Here is an 18140-nt window from a genome sequence, read left to right on the forward strand (position 1 = left end):
TTTGAACATTAATGAAATATGCATTTTTGCCTTGGGTATGCGTAACTTCCTTTACGCTGATAAGGACCACCAATCTACGACTTCTCGAATTCCAAATAGGGTCTCTTCAAATTTTGCTTTTTCGCGATTTTGGACAGCCCTAGCTCTGAAACTATGCACTTTTCCCACAGATCCATATGAACTTTTTGACTTATTTTGATGTGGGAAATCATCTCTTACAGTTTGTCTTTATAGTTCATTAACGCCTTGTGTATATATATTGTATATATATAAATGGTTCAGCCGTTTTCCCTTGATTCGATTGCTAATAAGACAAATTTTATTTTTTGTATAATAGATACGGCACATGGTTAGAAATATGGTTAAAATTTTATCATATAGAAGCTACAGTAAACATTTATTGTTTTTAATATTAATAATGTTTGTTTTTTTATCAGTCAGACATAGAGGAGTGATTTTTTGATGTTGTTATACCACAAAACATAAATAAGTTACTCAGTGAATTAATTAGTATTGATTTTACATTTTTGTTTGTGTTTAACGTTCGGCAATTATGCATCTAGGTCAATGTCGTGCAGTCCCTTCGGGTGTATCGCGTAATTTGCAATTAATGCTTCATTTAAAAATAATGAAGCATCTAATAACACTAACCAACAAAATTTCACTTGTTTTCTGTAACTGACATGAAAGCAGGTAATCTTTATGTTTTCGGGTATGCTGATAACGAAAACGTTAATGAAAGTGCAACATTAGCTCTCGTTTTGAAGATACGATAACTTTACGTTATTGCCTATATAAGCTTATGCATGTATTTTGCTTGTTATTATCCCTCGGGGAAAGGTCACTGAAAGCGCAACCCCTTTGCCTGGCGTTTGTAAGTTTTTGCTGGTGAATCCCTGATTAGTGCCCAGCAGTAATCGGCTTAACATTGATGCACTCCACTTTCCCTAGTATCTCATTTCCACGTCCGAAATTTGCTGGTGGAAGAGTTCCTCGTTCTCGTCGCTTACAGCACCATAGTCGTTAGGAAAGAAGTCCTTTTGGGAACCTAAGAAGTGTAACTTCGAGGACATATTGCATCCCAGTCTACCACAGCAGTGCAGATTTGCCACCAGATCCTTAAAGTTTCCTGTCCTCTTATCTCCTAGAAAGTTTGTTGACATTTAAACAAATGCAGGTGGGACAGGAACAGGCAGTCCATCTGCGTGAGGCACTGGTCGCATGACCGACAGTATGTTAGCATGTATGAAGACATATTTCTCTTCTTGGAAATACCATGTTAATGGAGTTGTCATACAAAAGTAACAATCATTCACATGGTTTAGTGCTTTTCGCCAGATCATGGGAATACAAAACCAATGGAAAATCGTTTACGTTTCAACCACGAATGAAGACTCGAGACACAAAATTGCAACATACCTGAGGAGTCCAGAGCTTGTCGTGGTCCTTGATTTCAGAGTCAAAGTACGGTCTGTACGCGTTCCTAATATATGGCGCTTTTAGTCTCCTTTGCGAGGCATAATAAATCACAGCAATTAGTGACCACACACACTAACTACATTTCAGTAATACATTTTTCCAGAACACGAACGGAACACAATTTGTAACAAACTGAAACTACATTTAAAGAAAACATGCTCCGCTCCTTCGTTCTTCTTCCCCTTTCCCTCCCCTAGTTGCTATGAGCCCGGGCTAAAAGTAGATACAAAATACACATAGCTATTGTTGCCTGTAGGAAACTTAGTCAGTCTGTCTACCATCATCGAAATTTCGAAGCCTAATGGGAAGGAATTGATAATGAATGCTAATAAAATATAATACCTATAATTAAATGAACCCCCGCTTTAACTTGGAAACGTGTGCTAATTCGAGTTTTTTATTGTCGTTTTCGGTATCAGCGTGGTCGATATAGTTAACAAACATCTATTTCATTCCAGTTACATTTTTTGCTGTTGGCTAGTGTAATTAGCTAATATCAATGCTGAAGCAGATTATAGCAGACAATGCCCCCAGCGACAACACGATTCTCAGTACTACAGTGCTCAATCCTTTATATAAACTAGTAGTCCCACAATCTTATAACTTATATTATTATTAATCAGAACAAACACATGTGCCGCGATACCGCTGGTGTTCCCTAAAATGAGTCGTTAGTCAAAAAGGTTAAGAACTACTTATCTAGGCTAAGGAATACTATTTTGAGGTGCATGATAATGGTGGAATGACAAAAATGAGTGAACCACGAAAAAAAACTCACGAGCGCGGTGTTAGTCCACCACAAAGCTCACTTGGCGAGAGCTGGTGGCAGAGGTAAACGCTCTATCACTGAGCCACCGCGGCTCCTTAATTAGTATTGAGTACGATAAGGGAGCGAGGGGAGAAGAAGGGGAGGGAACAATATTGGTTAAAAATGGATGAAATATATTTCTTCGTGCACTTTGTTTAAATAACATTTCATTCCTCTTCTTTTATTCTCACTAATTCATACACTGGTTAAAATAATAAAAGTACATATCTGCAATTTACACGATCCAGTTCACATATTGTTGATTTTGTAAAGATTAAACAATCACCGCAGTCAGAAATATGTTTTGTACATATCAGCAAAATAAAAAGTGAATAAAAACAGTAGAAATATAATGTTGATTGCTTTCGAAAACTTGTTGATTAGTTGCTAGGCACAGAGAGATGGCAGCACTGTGTGGGATGTTTCCTTGATTCTTATATGAACGGAACCAACCCTGTCGATGCAGTTGCCATCGCGATAAGCCAGGCGAGAGGCGGGTTTCTGTGGCAGAGAGTCAAGGAAGAAAGATGCTGTTTGTGTACCCCACGAGCGTGATCTCCTGTTTCTTATTTTTTGCAGTGACAGTAGAAGCATCCTTGATGAGTGAATCTTGCACAGTAGAGGTAAGTGAAAATTGATGTTACCTGAATTGTATATATTTATTAAACTCGTATTCATTAGCAAATTACATATTTGTTTTCAATTTGTTGAGTACATCATCTCTTTCTATTCGCATTCATTCAAAATCACGTGTTATTAATAAAAGATATGATTAATATAGCTTATCATTATATTTCAAAACATATTTATACTTTAATCTGATTTCTACGTATAATCATCCATCAGTATGCCCGGTGGGATCAGATAAAATTCATATCCTATCTTAAGAATTTTTTCCTGACTTAAATTTATTATTATTATTTGTTCAAATATCTGTGTTAAACTCAGCAAGAATGTTGTCAATTCAGTTTACTATATTGTTATCAATTCTGATTGCTATATTGATAGCAGATGTTATAACTACTTTTTTTTCTTTTTTTAGTGTTTTTGGAAGAGTTGATTTTTTTTTAAATGCTACTTGATAATTTACTCCTGTGTTTTATAATTGTCAGCTTTAGCAAATTTTCCCCTCTACGCTAGTGCTTTAGTTTATAAACAAAACATTTGTTTAGTTGCAGTTATTTGTGTGCTATTCGACTCGTGCGCTTTTGTGAAAATACACAAATAGAGCAAAATAAAAGAATGACACTTAATTATGTATGTTTTTAAAAGTTAACAAACTACAACTCACTAATATTATAATAACAGCAAATACAACATCATATTTTATTTATTTTTAATATTTTGTTTGAACAAAGAAATGCAAACTTATTTTTAATGATAATGAAAGGCCGCAGTGGCTCAATGGTAGAGCATTTACCTCTGGACCGATCCCAGCTCTCGCCAAGCAAACTTTGTGGTTGACAAACACCGCGTGCGTGGGTTTTCTCGGGATTTCACGTTTCCACCCACTATTTCATCCATTTCTCATCATCGCCGTCTCTTTTAGCTTAGTCGGACAATCGTGGGACGTAAAACTTAAAATGATGAAGATGTGTACAAATGTTCTTATACAATATGCAGACACGATTTCGATATCTAGAAAACAACGATAATTAATAAACAAATTAAGACCCACCTCGCTAGATTAGTGGCCAGCCTGCACGCGCTTTCGATATACGTGGTCCCGGGTTCAATTTCCTGAGGAAGAGAAATAAATACACAACGCTGAATTGGATTCCACCTCAAACTGTAAATCAACGTTTCATATAACCTCTCAGCTGAAGAGGAACGCTAAAGTTCAACGAACAAAGAGGTAAGGAAAATACGTGCAATATAAGACACAATAATAGTTTTAAAAAAGTTCTGAGAGCCGTTTCCCCACGTATCACCTACTAAGCTTACACATAAGCATTAATATGTTAACATTTATACCCTTGTTTTTAATTTCTTTTTCTCTTTGATCTCGTATTCACGTCAAGGTAGCAAAAACCTAACGTAGCTATATCTACAATAGTATATTTTACATTTATGGGTTTTCTGTTCTAAATTCTGACAGATAATCTCTGCAAAAGTAGTGCTAATTAATGGGAGAAGTCCACCGTGTGGCCAATTTAGAGCGCTTTATTCTCGGCTTTTCTTGTTTAGTCAAAAACATTTTAGAGAGTCAGTTTAATCAATAGTTATGGTTTCTAATTAGTGTGTGAACACAGTGTTCAATAAAATAGAATATTCATATATTTGTTCTACAGTTATTGCCTATTCTTTTGTTCGCTTTGCTAATGTCTTTCTTTAAATTAATTTATGTCATTTGTGGATGGAAAGAACGTATAATTATCCTAGTTCAGATAATGTCTGTCAGTACGAACAGTTTCAGTTTAACGTCCCACGATTATGCCCTTTTGGATAACGGAGACGAATGATTAAGACAAGTGGATGATGGTGAAATAATTGATGAAATGAGAATGAGGAGGAAATCGGAGTACCCCGAGAAAACCCATGGACACGATGTTGTCATCACAAACTTACTTGGCTAGGAATCGAACCATAGACCCTACGTACCAGAGGTAAATGATCTACTATTAAGCCACCGTGCCCCTATGCCACGTTTGGAAATTATTAGTAAACAAATGCACAAGTGAATGAAATAACACAAAAGAATCTAAGAAAAACAAATAAATTCGGTATATGGATAGGAAATACTTTGATAAATGACATACAGTGTGTCTCCAAATAGTTTTTAGACGTCTTAGATTGAAGAACAGGAACACTAATGAAGAGCAAGTATGACATTTTTGTGTCATATCCTTAAAGTCATGTTCATTGTGACCACCATTGACAACAACGTATATGGACTGACAAAGCACAGATATACTTCCTTCAGGAAAGGAGGATATATCTCATTTAATGTAGTGCCGTGGCTTCGTGACGTGCACACTTTTTTTTAATACAATATTTCTCTACAGATAGAATTTTAATGGTGTAAATTCGAGAGATCAGTGTGGATATTCGACACTTCCTCGTCGACTTATTCTCTCCCAAGGAATGTTTCACTCAAGAATGTTCGATAGTAACCTGTAGTGCCCTGTCTATCTGTACGAAACCATGTTCATCTGGATGGAGTCGGTGGATAATTAGAGAAATTGCTTTTTAGAACTTCGTAAGACAATCTTCACGTGTCAGTGTTTTCCAAAAGAAGAATGAGAACACTATTGTGTGTGTGTGTGTGTGTGTGTGTGTGTGTGTGTAACAGAGGAAGACTAAATTCTCGTTCTTGTAATGAAGCTATTTGTTGGTGCAAGATACACAATTAAGATGAGTGAAAATGTCACTTATTTTTAAAGTAGTTTTTATCAGAACATAGAATAATATCACTGAAATGCTTATTACCCTTACACAAATTTACAACCCATTAAAAAGAAATAGACATTTATCTGGATTGTCCCCGCTCATAATGTGAAGATACCTGGAAATGTATATGCATTACGATCTCCAATTTGATTGCAAGAATCTGCGATATACACTTTTTTTTCTTTTTGCTCACATGTGATTCAAGTATAGAAGCTTTTAAAAGTCTCTAATTCCATCTGAACATTTATTTTGTCCGTTGCCTCTGCCATCTGCATTGTCCTTTCTTCACATAACACACAGTTCTTTTCGCCTGAAACTTGTCACGTAATCTACTAATTGTTGCACGTGACAATGACGGAATATCAAACTATATCGGCCATCATTTTTCAGTTTCCATGTAACCTATTCTCACATTTCCAATAAGATTTTTAAAATATGCTTACTTTATTTGAGAGAGAAGTTGTTCACTTTACATACACTAATTCCTTTCGTGTTGGCAAGCTGCAACGGACTTAAAAAGTAAGAGAATGTCTACATTTGTTCATACATACTCAGAATAGATGTTGCAGTTCCCGAGAAAAAAGAAAAAGTTCATATTTAGTAGTTTATGTTATTAACGTTCAGAGAGTGTAGAAACTACTTTGGGACACTCTGTGCAATGAACATTTTAGTCAAGTTGTTGGTTACACTGTAACATTCTATCTTTACAAGTTTTGTTTTGCTGGCGTGGTGTACTAGCTAATGGAATTGGCGAAGAGCAGAGAAATCGAATTTTGCTTAAGCCGATTACCGCTTAATGTGTTTTTCGGAAGTTTCTCATCTCTTAGGCAAATATTGTGATCTTATCCGCATTAATAACTCGATCCATTTAGTTTGACTAAATTCTTTTCGTGCACTACAACGTAAGTTCGCTAATGATGTGACAAGGCAGTTTTCAGTGCGTAAGCAATCGATGATCCTAAGCTCGCTAGTAGTTATATGGTTAATATTCACCCCTTTGGTAAGAGAAACCCAATTATATTCCCGGAGAATGTAAACGTATGTAATTCGAATTCCATCGTAGCCTGTAAGTTTAAAATACGAGGGTTAAGTCATAAGTCATGGCAAGTTTCTTTTTCTTTCGAATGGCGCATAACATAAGCAGCATATCAGAGAATTCAGTCAGGAAGTTCAAAAGTCAAAAAAAAAAAATGTTCCCACCCCGAGCACAGAAACACGTTGTGATTTGTGAAACACAAAACATTAGCTCCATATTCCAAGACGGTTTGAAGAAGAACCTTTTGTCTTGTTATTTTCCGAGCGAACAACACACCCTTTGTTGGTGTTTGAAAGCGAGGTGGAACTTTCATACTTCTGTACATCGTCAATCCATTTTGTATATACAATTAATAGTTCAATTTTCCAGCTTTTGGAAATGGGCAAGAGCAAGTTCGAGCGAGTTTTTTTTTAACTCGATTCGACTTGAAACAGATATATTTGAACTCTACTCGAGAAATCGGCTCAAAAAATTTTCTCCAATTCGACCCGAATTCAGGTCAAGTTTCGAGTCGAGTTGAGCCAAATCGAGCCAAATCTTGTGTGTAGTTTCAAGTACTCTCTTCAAGTATCCTACATAGACAATATAATTATTATCAGTGATAATTACTACAGCTTTGTTATTATTATTATTATTATTATTACTTTCTTCTTCTTCTTCTTCTTCTTATTGTTATTATTATTATTAGAACAACACGGCGTATAAACAGGAAAAACAGGCGGTTTATATCTGAATACCAAAATCTAGTTAACAGCTGACCTCTGTAGTCGAGAAGTCTATGAGGCAAGGACATCATTCACGAAGTTCTCGGTTTGAATTTGGAGGAGTAAGTATTCGGGCTCGAGCAAAAATTGTTAAAAGTTATAGGGCGCCGGGCAAACATGTTCAAACTGCTGGGTTTAGAGTTATCAACGGATCGAGCGGCCCGGGTCACACTCATTCACTATCGAGACGAACCGAGAAGTTAGCCGAACTTACAACTCATCAAACCGAGCTGACTCGAGCCCTCGGCTCAGTTTACCCAAATCAAGCCGATTTCAAACCTGAGCCGAAAGGAACCCATTTGATGGCTCACCCCAACCGAGTAGTCTCAAGCCATAGACTCAGTTGAGCCGAGCCAAACCAAACCAAGCCGATGGACTAGTTTCAATCCAACCTGCTCAATTGAGGAGAGCCGATGGTTCATCCAAACCGAGTTGACTCGAGTTGTTCGCTCAGTTGAACCGAGTAGATCCGCTTGACATCACTTCCTGGGTTGGATTTCTGCTTGGGCTCAACAATTCGACCGTGAAGATCTCTGCTTTGATGGTAAGAATTATAGTATATACTGATGTTGGTGCTCACGACATTTGAGGCTGTCTCATTATAAAAATCTATTGTCGTCTCGTTATCGCGATGAGACGAGATGTGATCAATGTCCCCTCCCGTGAGCAACACTGAAAGTAGTCGACATTACTGATTCAAATCTCACGGTTTCACTTTCCAGTCTAATCAGGTCATGATTTCAAAACGAGTTAAAACGATCTGAGCGAGAACTCCGCTCGAGAAAATTACCTTTGACTCGACTCGAAACTCGACTGGAATGCCCATCCTGAAGCTCAAGTTTCTCAATCATTTGTTTAAAAGTCCACGCCATTTTCTAGTTTCTCCAGGACTAATTGCTGTCTGTGATCAAGATGGATGTAAGTTTGTTTTTTACGCTTCTCTGGATTGCAATTTTTAAGTTCTGTCTCGCAAAAGCATGAAAACTAGATGCCGTGTCTGTTTTTAGTACACTCGCAAGCTTCAGAATACGTGGTGTACTCTTATATGTGTTGGGGTTTAATTCATGGCGCAAACCCTCCACTCGGTTGTTTGTTCTGTGTCTTTGATCATTGCAGTTCTATATTTTATGAATGTTTGGAATGTCGATCCATAGTTCAATGAAATAATAGTTTAACTCTCCGATTTTTCTGGTAAACGGACAGTCCTGCATGACGATGAGCCAAACTTCATCGATCCTGCATGATTAGAAATATGTTAATGCTAAGGTAATACATGCTAAGGTAAGATATCCTTCGTCGAAACCTAAAAAGCTTCCACCAGATGCTCTGGTTAAAATGGTAATAGCAACCAGAAATCTATGAATAAGGAAACACCGTACGCAATGCATTGATTTCAGCAAGCTCAAAATCCAGTTTCAACACTCGGGATTCGTTCTGGCCAGACAACATTTTAAAAAATGTAAACAGTTCCTTGTATGTTCGTCCTATTTTATTTGGTATCAATGCATACGCATCTGGTATGACCAATATGTATGGTTCCTACATCTGCATGTATGATGTACAATTAGGAAAAATACTTGAAGCTAGTATTAACTGAATTATTCTACTCATTTTAACTCATGTTTGCTCAGTTTCTGTTCTTACTCAGTTGACATTTGTTCTGTTCTCCCACCCCCTATAGTGAAAGCAGCTCAGGATTAATCACATGATTGACATGTTGACCGTGTGAAAATGCACCATACCTGCAGAATGATTTATCCGATAAGAAAGACAATGCGAAATTTTTCGATAATGAGCACCGTGTGAAACTACACCGTACGAAATTGCACGAAATCGATCTGATCCCCAAAGTGAACCAGTCATTGAGTGGAAAACCTTTTGTTTACAAACCGGATATTGCGAGAGCATTTCGACGCGAGATAGCTCATGTTAGTGCTTCAAATAAAGCAGATGCTATTCAACGTCTTCCTCATTACTGACAACGGACTGTCGATGGAGACTACTTCCAACATGCTAAATATTCTTGGGAGAGCTGTATTCTGTACGATTGTAAAGTCTGTGTAAGGTAAGTAATTTTATGTAACCGTTACTTATACGATTGGGAGCCAATGTTGCCCGGTCGCCTGTGTTTTACTTGTTTCCCAAGAGAGCATAATTCAGCCAGCCTTCCTCTGGTAAGGCCATTGATGGCCCTTGCTATAAACTTTTCAATGTGTATCTTTGTGTTATGCCCTATTCGAAAGAAAAAAAGATGGTTCCCATGATTTATGACAACTCTCGTATAATGTCGTATCGTTGCTTAAAAGGGAAGTTAAACTTACAGATTGGTTAAGTAAACTGATTTCACAATTTTAGTTTTCAAGAAAAGTAGGAAGTTCCAGGAGTTGCAATTTCGGTTTTATACAGTATGGATGCTAGATAAAGAAAGCATGGGTCACTGTACCATTCACATTTATTTCATGCAGTACGTTTTCTTACATTCCATACATTTGATTGATTTATTCTTTAAAGTCAAGTTTCCAGTTAAATAAAAAAAAAATAAACAAAAATATATACTTATCTATTCCATTCAAGATCAACGCAGAATTCAATGATTGTAAGTTCCACATACAACACATTGTTTTGGAATCCACCTGAGGCAGATTGAACGGAAGCACGACATTTTTAGTCCCATTAACTAAAAAAAAAAATCTATATAATTAGCATAGGCAACATTGGAGTGGGAGACCAAGTTATTACTCAGAGTGTAACTGAGGGTTGTCACATTAAGAGTAGATCCACGTTTCATTTTTTATTTCCTTTCTTTCTTTTTTTTTAGTTTAACGTTTCTGATTATGCACCGAGACTAAGGGAAACTGCGATAATAAAGTGGTTCTTAATGACTGATTAAAGAAAGTAGGAGGAAAGGGGGAAACGTCGAGAAAACTTAAACACTTCGTATTTCCCCCAAAAAAGCCTTCAAGGGGCTAGCTGGGATCGAACCAGGAATCCCATGAACCAGAAGTGAGCACTGTACCACTGAACCATCACGACACTCCACGTTTACTATGGTATCGGCGATATAAAGGGACCTTAAATAACGAATAAACCAACCAATTCACAGTCATTACCAATTGACTACATCGTTTAAGGAATCCGAAGTTCCATAAATAAATAAATAAATAACAAACGGCCATTTTATCCTATCCTGTGCTCAACCAACGTAATCAGGATCAATATTGGAAACCGCCAGACTCCACAGTGCATTATGCTTCCACCGTTCTCTTGGTCTACCTAAAGTTCTTTTTCTCAGTCTTGACTAAAACTCTATACAAAGCACATCTATTCCCATTCAAGAGATATGTTCTACCAAATAAAAACGTCTTTATCTAATGATTTATAACAATTATTTCCAATCTTCTTCAACTGGCACCCCCCTTAGTGAATACCACATATTTCATACTTTTACCATTTTTGCCGCTCGTAGGTCTGATCCCGTTCGCAGTTTCAGGTACAGCATTGAATTCTCAATTCATTAATAATAATAATAATAATAATAATAATAATAATAATAATAATAATAATAATAATAATAATAATAATGTAGCAACTGGAAGCGATGCTAGAAACAGACAAACGCAAATTTTTCTGGGACAGAACAATACTAACTGATAAAGAAGTACATCATAACAGGCCGGAGATCACAATGATAAGGAAAAAAAGGAGAGGTACCATACATGTAATAGATATCACAATGAAAACCACTCCAAACCTACAGAAAAAAAAGATTGAGAAAAAAATTAGAAAAATGCAAACAACTACCACAAAACATAAAAGAACAATGGAAGATCAAAAATGTGAAAATAATACCAGCAGTAATATCGGATACCGGCATGGTCCACAAGACGTCGAAAAATGCAATTGAAACAATTGCAATTGAGGCAAGTCAAATAAAATATAGAAGAGTGTAATACTGGACGCACGGAGAATTGTAAGAAACTTCCAGCAAATCCCAGAATAAATAGAAAAATAAAGAGGAAAAATAAAATACTCATGTACAATGTATGACTCATATACTGCTATACCGCTTGCTTAGATAATGATGAAAAAATACATAACAGCAATAATAATAATCCTCATCAATTTGCATTTATTTCCAGCAAAACTCCTGCATACCATTGTAGTGCTCTATTATTTTTTATCAGTTTTGTTCTTAATGGAACCACAGTTAATTTGTGTTTATATGTTATTTAATTTATCGCATATTTATTATAACATTCATAACATTTGTAATCACTCTACAGATGTATAGGGTGGCCCATATGAAGGTAGCTCGGCGTTGTAATAACTGCCAAAAGAACAGGAAACGCTGTTTACCTGCATATTACAAGAGTTGCTGAAAGTGGCTCTCGTTAACGCCAAGATACTTCTACGCATGCCACAACATATTAGCTGGCACCACCTGTAGATCTTCACAGCTTATGTTCCGGATCGACTTCATCTTGTGGAGAAGACAAAACCTACGTGATGAAAATGACTCCAGGTTACAGTCCAACGGAGCAAAACCGCCTGGTAGTATCCAATATCTGCATCAAGAAAGTACAAGGGTCGCTCAAGGTTAACCGGGACTTTTATTTCTTCAGAGGAAACAGATAACGCAAGAAGCACCAAAATATGTCAGCTTTTCAAAGTATTCTCCGTGCGTGTCGAGGCACCGTTGCCATCGTTGTGGCAGCTCCCTGATTCCTTTGGTGTAGAAAGAACTTGGTTGTTATCATAACCACTGGAGGACATCGTTCCGCAGTGCTTCATCTGTCGTAAATTTCTTCCCTCCCAGATGGTCTTTAAGGGCTGCAAACAAATGATAATCACTGGGGGCTAATTCTGGACTAGAGTGCGGGGATGGGCAGAACTTCCCAGTTCATTTCGGCCAGAGTTGTTGTCACATTGGCCGTGTGAGAGTGGGCATTGTCATGGAGAAGAATGACATTTCCATACAACATCCCAGGTCTTTTCTTGCTAATGGATTTTCGTACAGTACCACTCAACAATGTGGAGTAATACTAAGCATTAATCATTTGCCCAACACGTGCGATATTCACTGGTGTGACTGCAGTTGGGCGAATGTGTTCATGCGCCTCAATTGTCACCAGCTCCCGTCCTTCGCGAAACTGTTCACACCATTCGTACACTCTTATCCGTCACATCGTTTGTTCACCATCCTGTGCTTGCAATCTTCTGAAAATCTCAGCTGGTTTAAGTTTCTCCTTTACAAGAAATTTGATTACACACCGCTGCTCCACAGCCACAGACACACTGCTTGACGCCATGTTCGCTGCAACTGCTGCGCATGCGCGAAATACCGGATGCCGGATGCTAGTTACTCGAGAAGGAAAACATTACGTCACCTGGAAGTTTCATCATGATCCGGCTATTCGTCGATTATACATACGAAAATCCCGGTCATCCTTGAACGACCCTTGTAGTAAGGGGAAAACAACAAATTGCTCTTGTTCTAACGAAGTAGTGGAAAATAGATGGGACAAGTGCTAAAAGATTCGAAATGAAATTCATAAGTTTTGCAAATGACGGGAAAAAAAAGATATGTACGTCGGAAGGAGCAGAGTATCAGCAACAATCATGAAAAGAACAGGAAAAGTTGTGGGAGAAACAAAAGGAAGAGGCCTCATTGATTAGGAAGCGTGGTGGTGGAAGAAAGAAGTTTAATCAGCTGTAAATAAGAAAGAAGAACAATACAATATGGCACAATTCTGCCAATCAACAAGACCTGAAGGATTACAACGGAACGAAGAAGAACACAAAGAAGGCAATTAGTATAACAAAAGGTCAGACTTACGATGAGCCGTACAGCAACCTGGAGACAAAATAAGGAGAAGAGATGATTGATATACAAGTCTTCGAAAGTAAGGGAGAGGCAAAATAAAGATAATTCGCTTGTGTGCTACATCAAGAATGACAATAGCGTGATTCTGACAAGGGAGAAGATAAAGAAGCAGTGGAAGGAATATTTCCGGAAACTTTTTTCAATGAAGAAAACCCGAGGGAAACTTGCACGAATCTATCCATGAATCCGGCACTAGTTTGACCTGTGACTATGGTACATGTAGAAAACGTCATGGAAAAGATGACAAGTGATAAAACCCCAGGACTGGACAATATTTCTATCGAAGCATGGAAAAGTTTAGGTAAAAGGAGTGAAGTGGTTTATCTGACTTTTTAATAGGATATTGCTAAGGGCACATTGCCACTTTAAATGAATCTTGTAGCTGTCATAAAAAAAAATACTTGCAACCCGATCTTTCTATTTACTGTGTACATATTACAACTTCTTGAAAGCAAGAAAGGTATTTCCTACCTATGCAGCACTACACTCTAGTGAACAAACAGTGAACCTCCTCATTAAAATCATGTATTTTAGCGCACTGCCCCTCCTTGTCGAAAAGAATCCGTTGTTTCGGAAGCGGCGAAACTGGTTTTTTCCTTTATGTCAGCGGGAGAGCAATAGCAGGTAGCAAGCAAGACGTCCCAGACAGTTGCACACTGTTCGACTCCTTGCAAGGTGGAAAAAATGTTTTATGACCCTTTTAAGACTATGTGTACATGATGAAATATGGTAGGGTTTCAAGTTTTTTTTTTTATGACAGCTACAAGTTCTTCTAACGTGGCAACCCCCTTTAAAAATATGCCAAAATTGGAGAAGAAGCTACATTGTGCCATTCTTTTTAAATACAAAGGGAATGTGAAAGAATGTGGAAGCTAGAGGGGATTAAAACTTCGGAGACATGCAACGAAACGCTGGGAGAGAGTCGTTTATAGATTGTTTATACACTCATCATAAAAGTTTACATAGTTTTCCTTTGTGTTTATCTGTCCTTTCCTATAACATTATTAATTACACTACAACTATTTCCAGACCAGAAGCAACATCATCCGCGAAGCAGTAACCGATGGTACGCGATACTTAACGTAATGTTGCCAGATTACGGACTTCCCTTTCTCATCACGCTTTTCTCCACATAGCGTTATAACAAATGAATCGATAGCATTATTTATAACGTCAAAAATATCATTCCAATAAAATTTAAAATATTCACTGTCGTGCTAAAAATGTAAATATGAATCGAATTAATTGTCTTTAATTTATTCCATTGGAACTGGTAAAAGCTCGTCGTCTATTTTACCTTGCTATCACCACCGTCTATGATAACTTGTATTTTATTATTATTACAAAAAAAAAAAAAAAAACATTATAACAGGTTACAAATTTTGCTAATCAGTATATCATGAAATATTATCTTGTATTTTTTTTTTAAATGTTGTGCAAAGAATCATCCCAGTCTTTCTGTTACGTAGTTAGATTCCCCATGAGTATTTATTTGCTTGAAAACAGATGAGTCACACAAACGAAGTGAATTCTAAAGCCTCTGCTTTTATAGTTTTGAAAATTAAGTTATTGCTTTTCTTCATCTCAAGCAAATTTCTTTCTTACCTTAAGAAAAATATATAAACTCTAAAATTAATTCTTGGAACCACTTAAAACCTGACATTTATTTTTGAAGTATATTTTCTGTAGCTCACGGAAAGACGATGCGAATTTTATTTACTAAGAAACAATAGGGATAACGGTAAGAAACCTTATTTCCGCCTAATTGTATCAACTTTTCTCGTCTGGAAGCAGTCAAGTTTATTTTGGTTGTAATAATTTATGCCTGCGCGTAAATTACCATTTAGATGCCTGCGCATTTGTTCAACAGTCATGAGTTTATATGTTGAGTAGAAAGAAAGAAAGAACGAGATAGAGACAGGGAGGGAGGGAGTGGATGGTGAAATATTCAAACGAAAGACTCGAAGAAAAAGCACAGTGTCTATACCGGATAACGAAACGTTTGTTTTAAAATCGTTTTAAGAAAAAAGTAGAATATTCTACTTTCTTTATTTACATTACTTAGATTATACATATGAAAATATTTGCATAAAACATCACAGTCACATATGCATCTCCAAGTGAATGAGAGCCCAAATACTTTTAGTACATCATTTTGTTTATTATGTTGTGTTAGGTTACGTGCTCGATTTCATATAAAGGGAAATATTGAACAAAATCTTGAATCAAAATCTGCAAGCAGCTATACGAGACAACATGTTGTACAGATTTTCACAATTGTTCTATATGGAAACATTTAAAAGTTTGCATCATGACAACCAGTTGATATAAAAAGATTAGATTTGCAGTATGTGAACATAAATCATCTTCCTGCTTGCTTAATACAGCAATTAGTATAATGATACACTATTTCTAGGTAGCACGTGTGGTATTGAGAACATTTGCAGTGGTGTAGGAAGTTTTTATATACTATTCCTTGCCACAAATTGGCAACACTGCATAACTGCGATTGGAGAATGCAGACAGCTCGCTCAAGGCCATGTAACATCATTTCAAAAGCGCTATAAATTTCCTATGTTTATCTCCAAGCAAACATACTAAATTCTCATATCATCGATCAATTTCAGTTTCATTACTCTCACCACAGATTATACTCATAATTATATCGTCCTACTCCCTTGTCTTATAATTCATTACATTAATATTTAACGATTCGGAATACTTCTGAGTTTTCAACATCACTTTATGTCTATTTTAAACTCTTTATCACTCATTATTGGACTCTGTACTACGTCGTCAAATACCTTCTCTAATTGTTGAGTTTTATAATAGTTTCATATGTTCATCAAATAGTTTCCCCCTTCTTTTTGTCCTATTTGTTCCCCGTTTACAGGAATATTCACCTAGGTAAGACCACTAACATTTACTTTTTCACACAAACCCTTACTAGCATTATTATCTTTCTCTTCATGTCACTTACCATTCAAATCGTTAATTTGTTTCTCATAATTTCAAACAATACCTCTCAAATTCACCTCCCAAATTTTTGTTTATCTCTTTTTCCTTACTTATAATTTCCCTAATCTTTCTGGTCATTTATCCTTCGAATCTAACAACTCAGATTCAATCCCACATGAACTAATCTTAATATTCTGAATTTGCAATTTCAACATTTCCTCTCATTCTCCTTTACTTGAATTTCTTTATTCAACCTTTCATTAATTGAATTAAATTCTTTACTCCTTTTTCTTTACATTATCAAATGTTTTTAATTTCGATTTATGTTAAGTTCAACTTTTCCCCATTCCAGGTTTTTAATCTTTTCTTGTAATTTTGTAGCTCCATTATCCACGTCTATACAACATTTTTGTCTTATATCATTAGCCATATCAGATATTTTGAATTCCACTTGAGCCATAATCTGGTGAATAAATGTTTTTTTAACAACTCAGGTAAGGATCTACAAGTATTAGTTTCCTCTACTTTAATTCCTAATAACTCCTACAACATTTCTTTAACCTATATTCCTCCAAACATTTTCCTTCCAGACATACTGAATCAGAAAATTCATCTGATAAAGTCTCAACCTCTTCTATCTCCAACTTTCCATTGTCCTGGGAGGCATCCTCAACACTTCCTTGAGTACCAACTAAATCTTCATCCAATGTACTTTTTTATTCTCTTCTTTGAGAGAAAACATCCTTTGGGAATTTTCTCCGGTAAACTAATCTATATTTTTTTTTTATTTCAAACTTCTACTAAAGTTTTATTAGAAAAAAAGGCTATGTAATATCTCATTAAGATTGTCCACCCTCCTTTTTTTCCCATGACCACCTCAATAAACTTCTCAACCGCATAAGCTTTCCATTTTTAATCTCCTTTCTTTGCTTTTCTTTATTGAGTTTTACTTTCTGTCATCCTTTGGGGAGTTTCTTTTTACCTTATGAATAGTAAGACCTCCCAAGCTATCAGAAGATTGGTTACAACAAGGACAAATAAACCTCCTAAGTTTCGTGAGACTCGAACACAGACATATGACAATAACCCATATGCGATCAATAAAATCTACTAACATAACCTCTACATTCAAAATACATACCCTAAACTGTATGCAGATTCTAAGTTCTTACATGAGCACCTTCTATTATAAAATAACAACTACCCATGTTTCAAACATTCATAACAACTGAATCGTTGAGTTCGAAAATCGGTTGCAAAAGGATAATTTGGGAGGAGTAACAAACAAAACTAAATTAATATCTATGTATCTGACATATAGGATTATTTTCATTTTTGGAACGTACAAAAATGCCAGTTCTACGGCCCGAAAATGAAAATAGCCCAATATGTCAGATGTATATTGACTAATTTAGTTTTGTTTGTCTCTCCTCTCAAATTAGCTTAGGTAGAGATGACAGGTTTTTGAACTAAACGATTCAATTGAATGGGAATTTATATATCATTATCCCCTCATTATTAAAATATGGCCAATCATAATCTTGAGTACAATCTCCAATATTAGTAGACGTTTACACTCCCAGATAGTAAAATAAGAAGTAATAATCACTAATTTCGCTACTGAACCGGTTATTTTGTACGTATATGCCAAAAGGTAAAGCTTTCATTGCCAATGATAAAACTAATCCACAACAATGTAACTTATTGCTTATGTCACTCATTAAAAATGGCATTATTCATGTTTATTATTATTTCATTTAGTTATTTTATTTAGATGCAATCAATAGTATTAAAATACAATAAAAGTCACAATCGTACTTC

General features: G+C 36.2%; 1 protein-coding gene across 1 annotated transcript in view; it reads left to right on the forward strand.

Moving 5' to 3' along the window:
• Positions 1–2774: 2774 nt before the first annotated feature.
• LOC145688168 (uncharacterized) overlaps positions 2775–18140 on the forward strand; it is a gene marked incomplete in the record, with an annotated part of 1122992 nt that continues 1107626 nt past the window's right edge. The window contains 1 exon segment of the mRNA XM_081762009.1: positions 2775–2910.

Source organism: Thermobia domestica, chromosome 6 (genome assembly GCF_964235325.1).
Source record: "Thermobia domestica chromosome 6, izTheDome1.hap1.1, whole genome shotgun sequence".
Lineage (NCBI taxonomy): Eukaryota > Metazoa > Arthropoda > Insecta > Zygentoma > Lepismatidae > Thermobia > Thermobia domestica.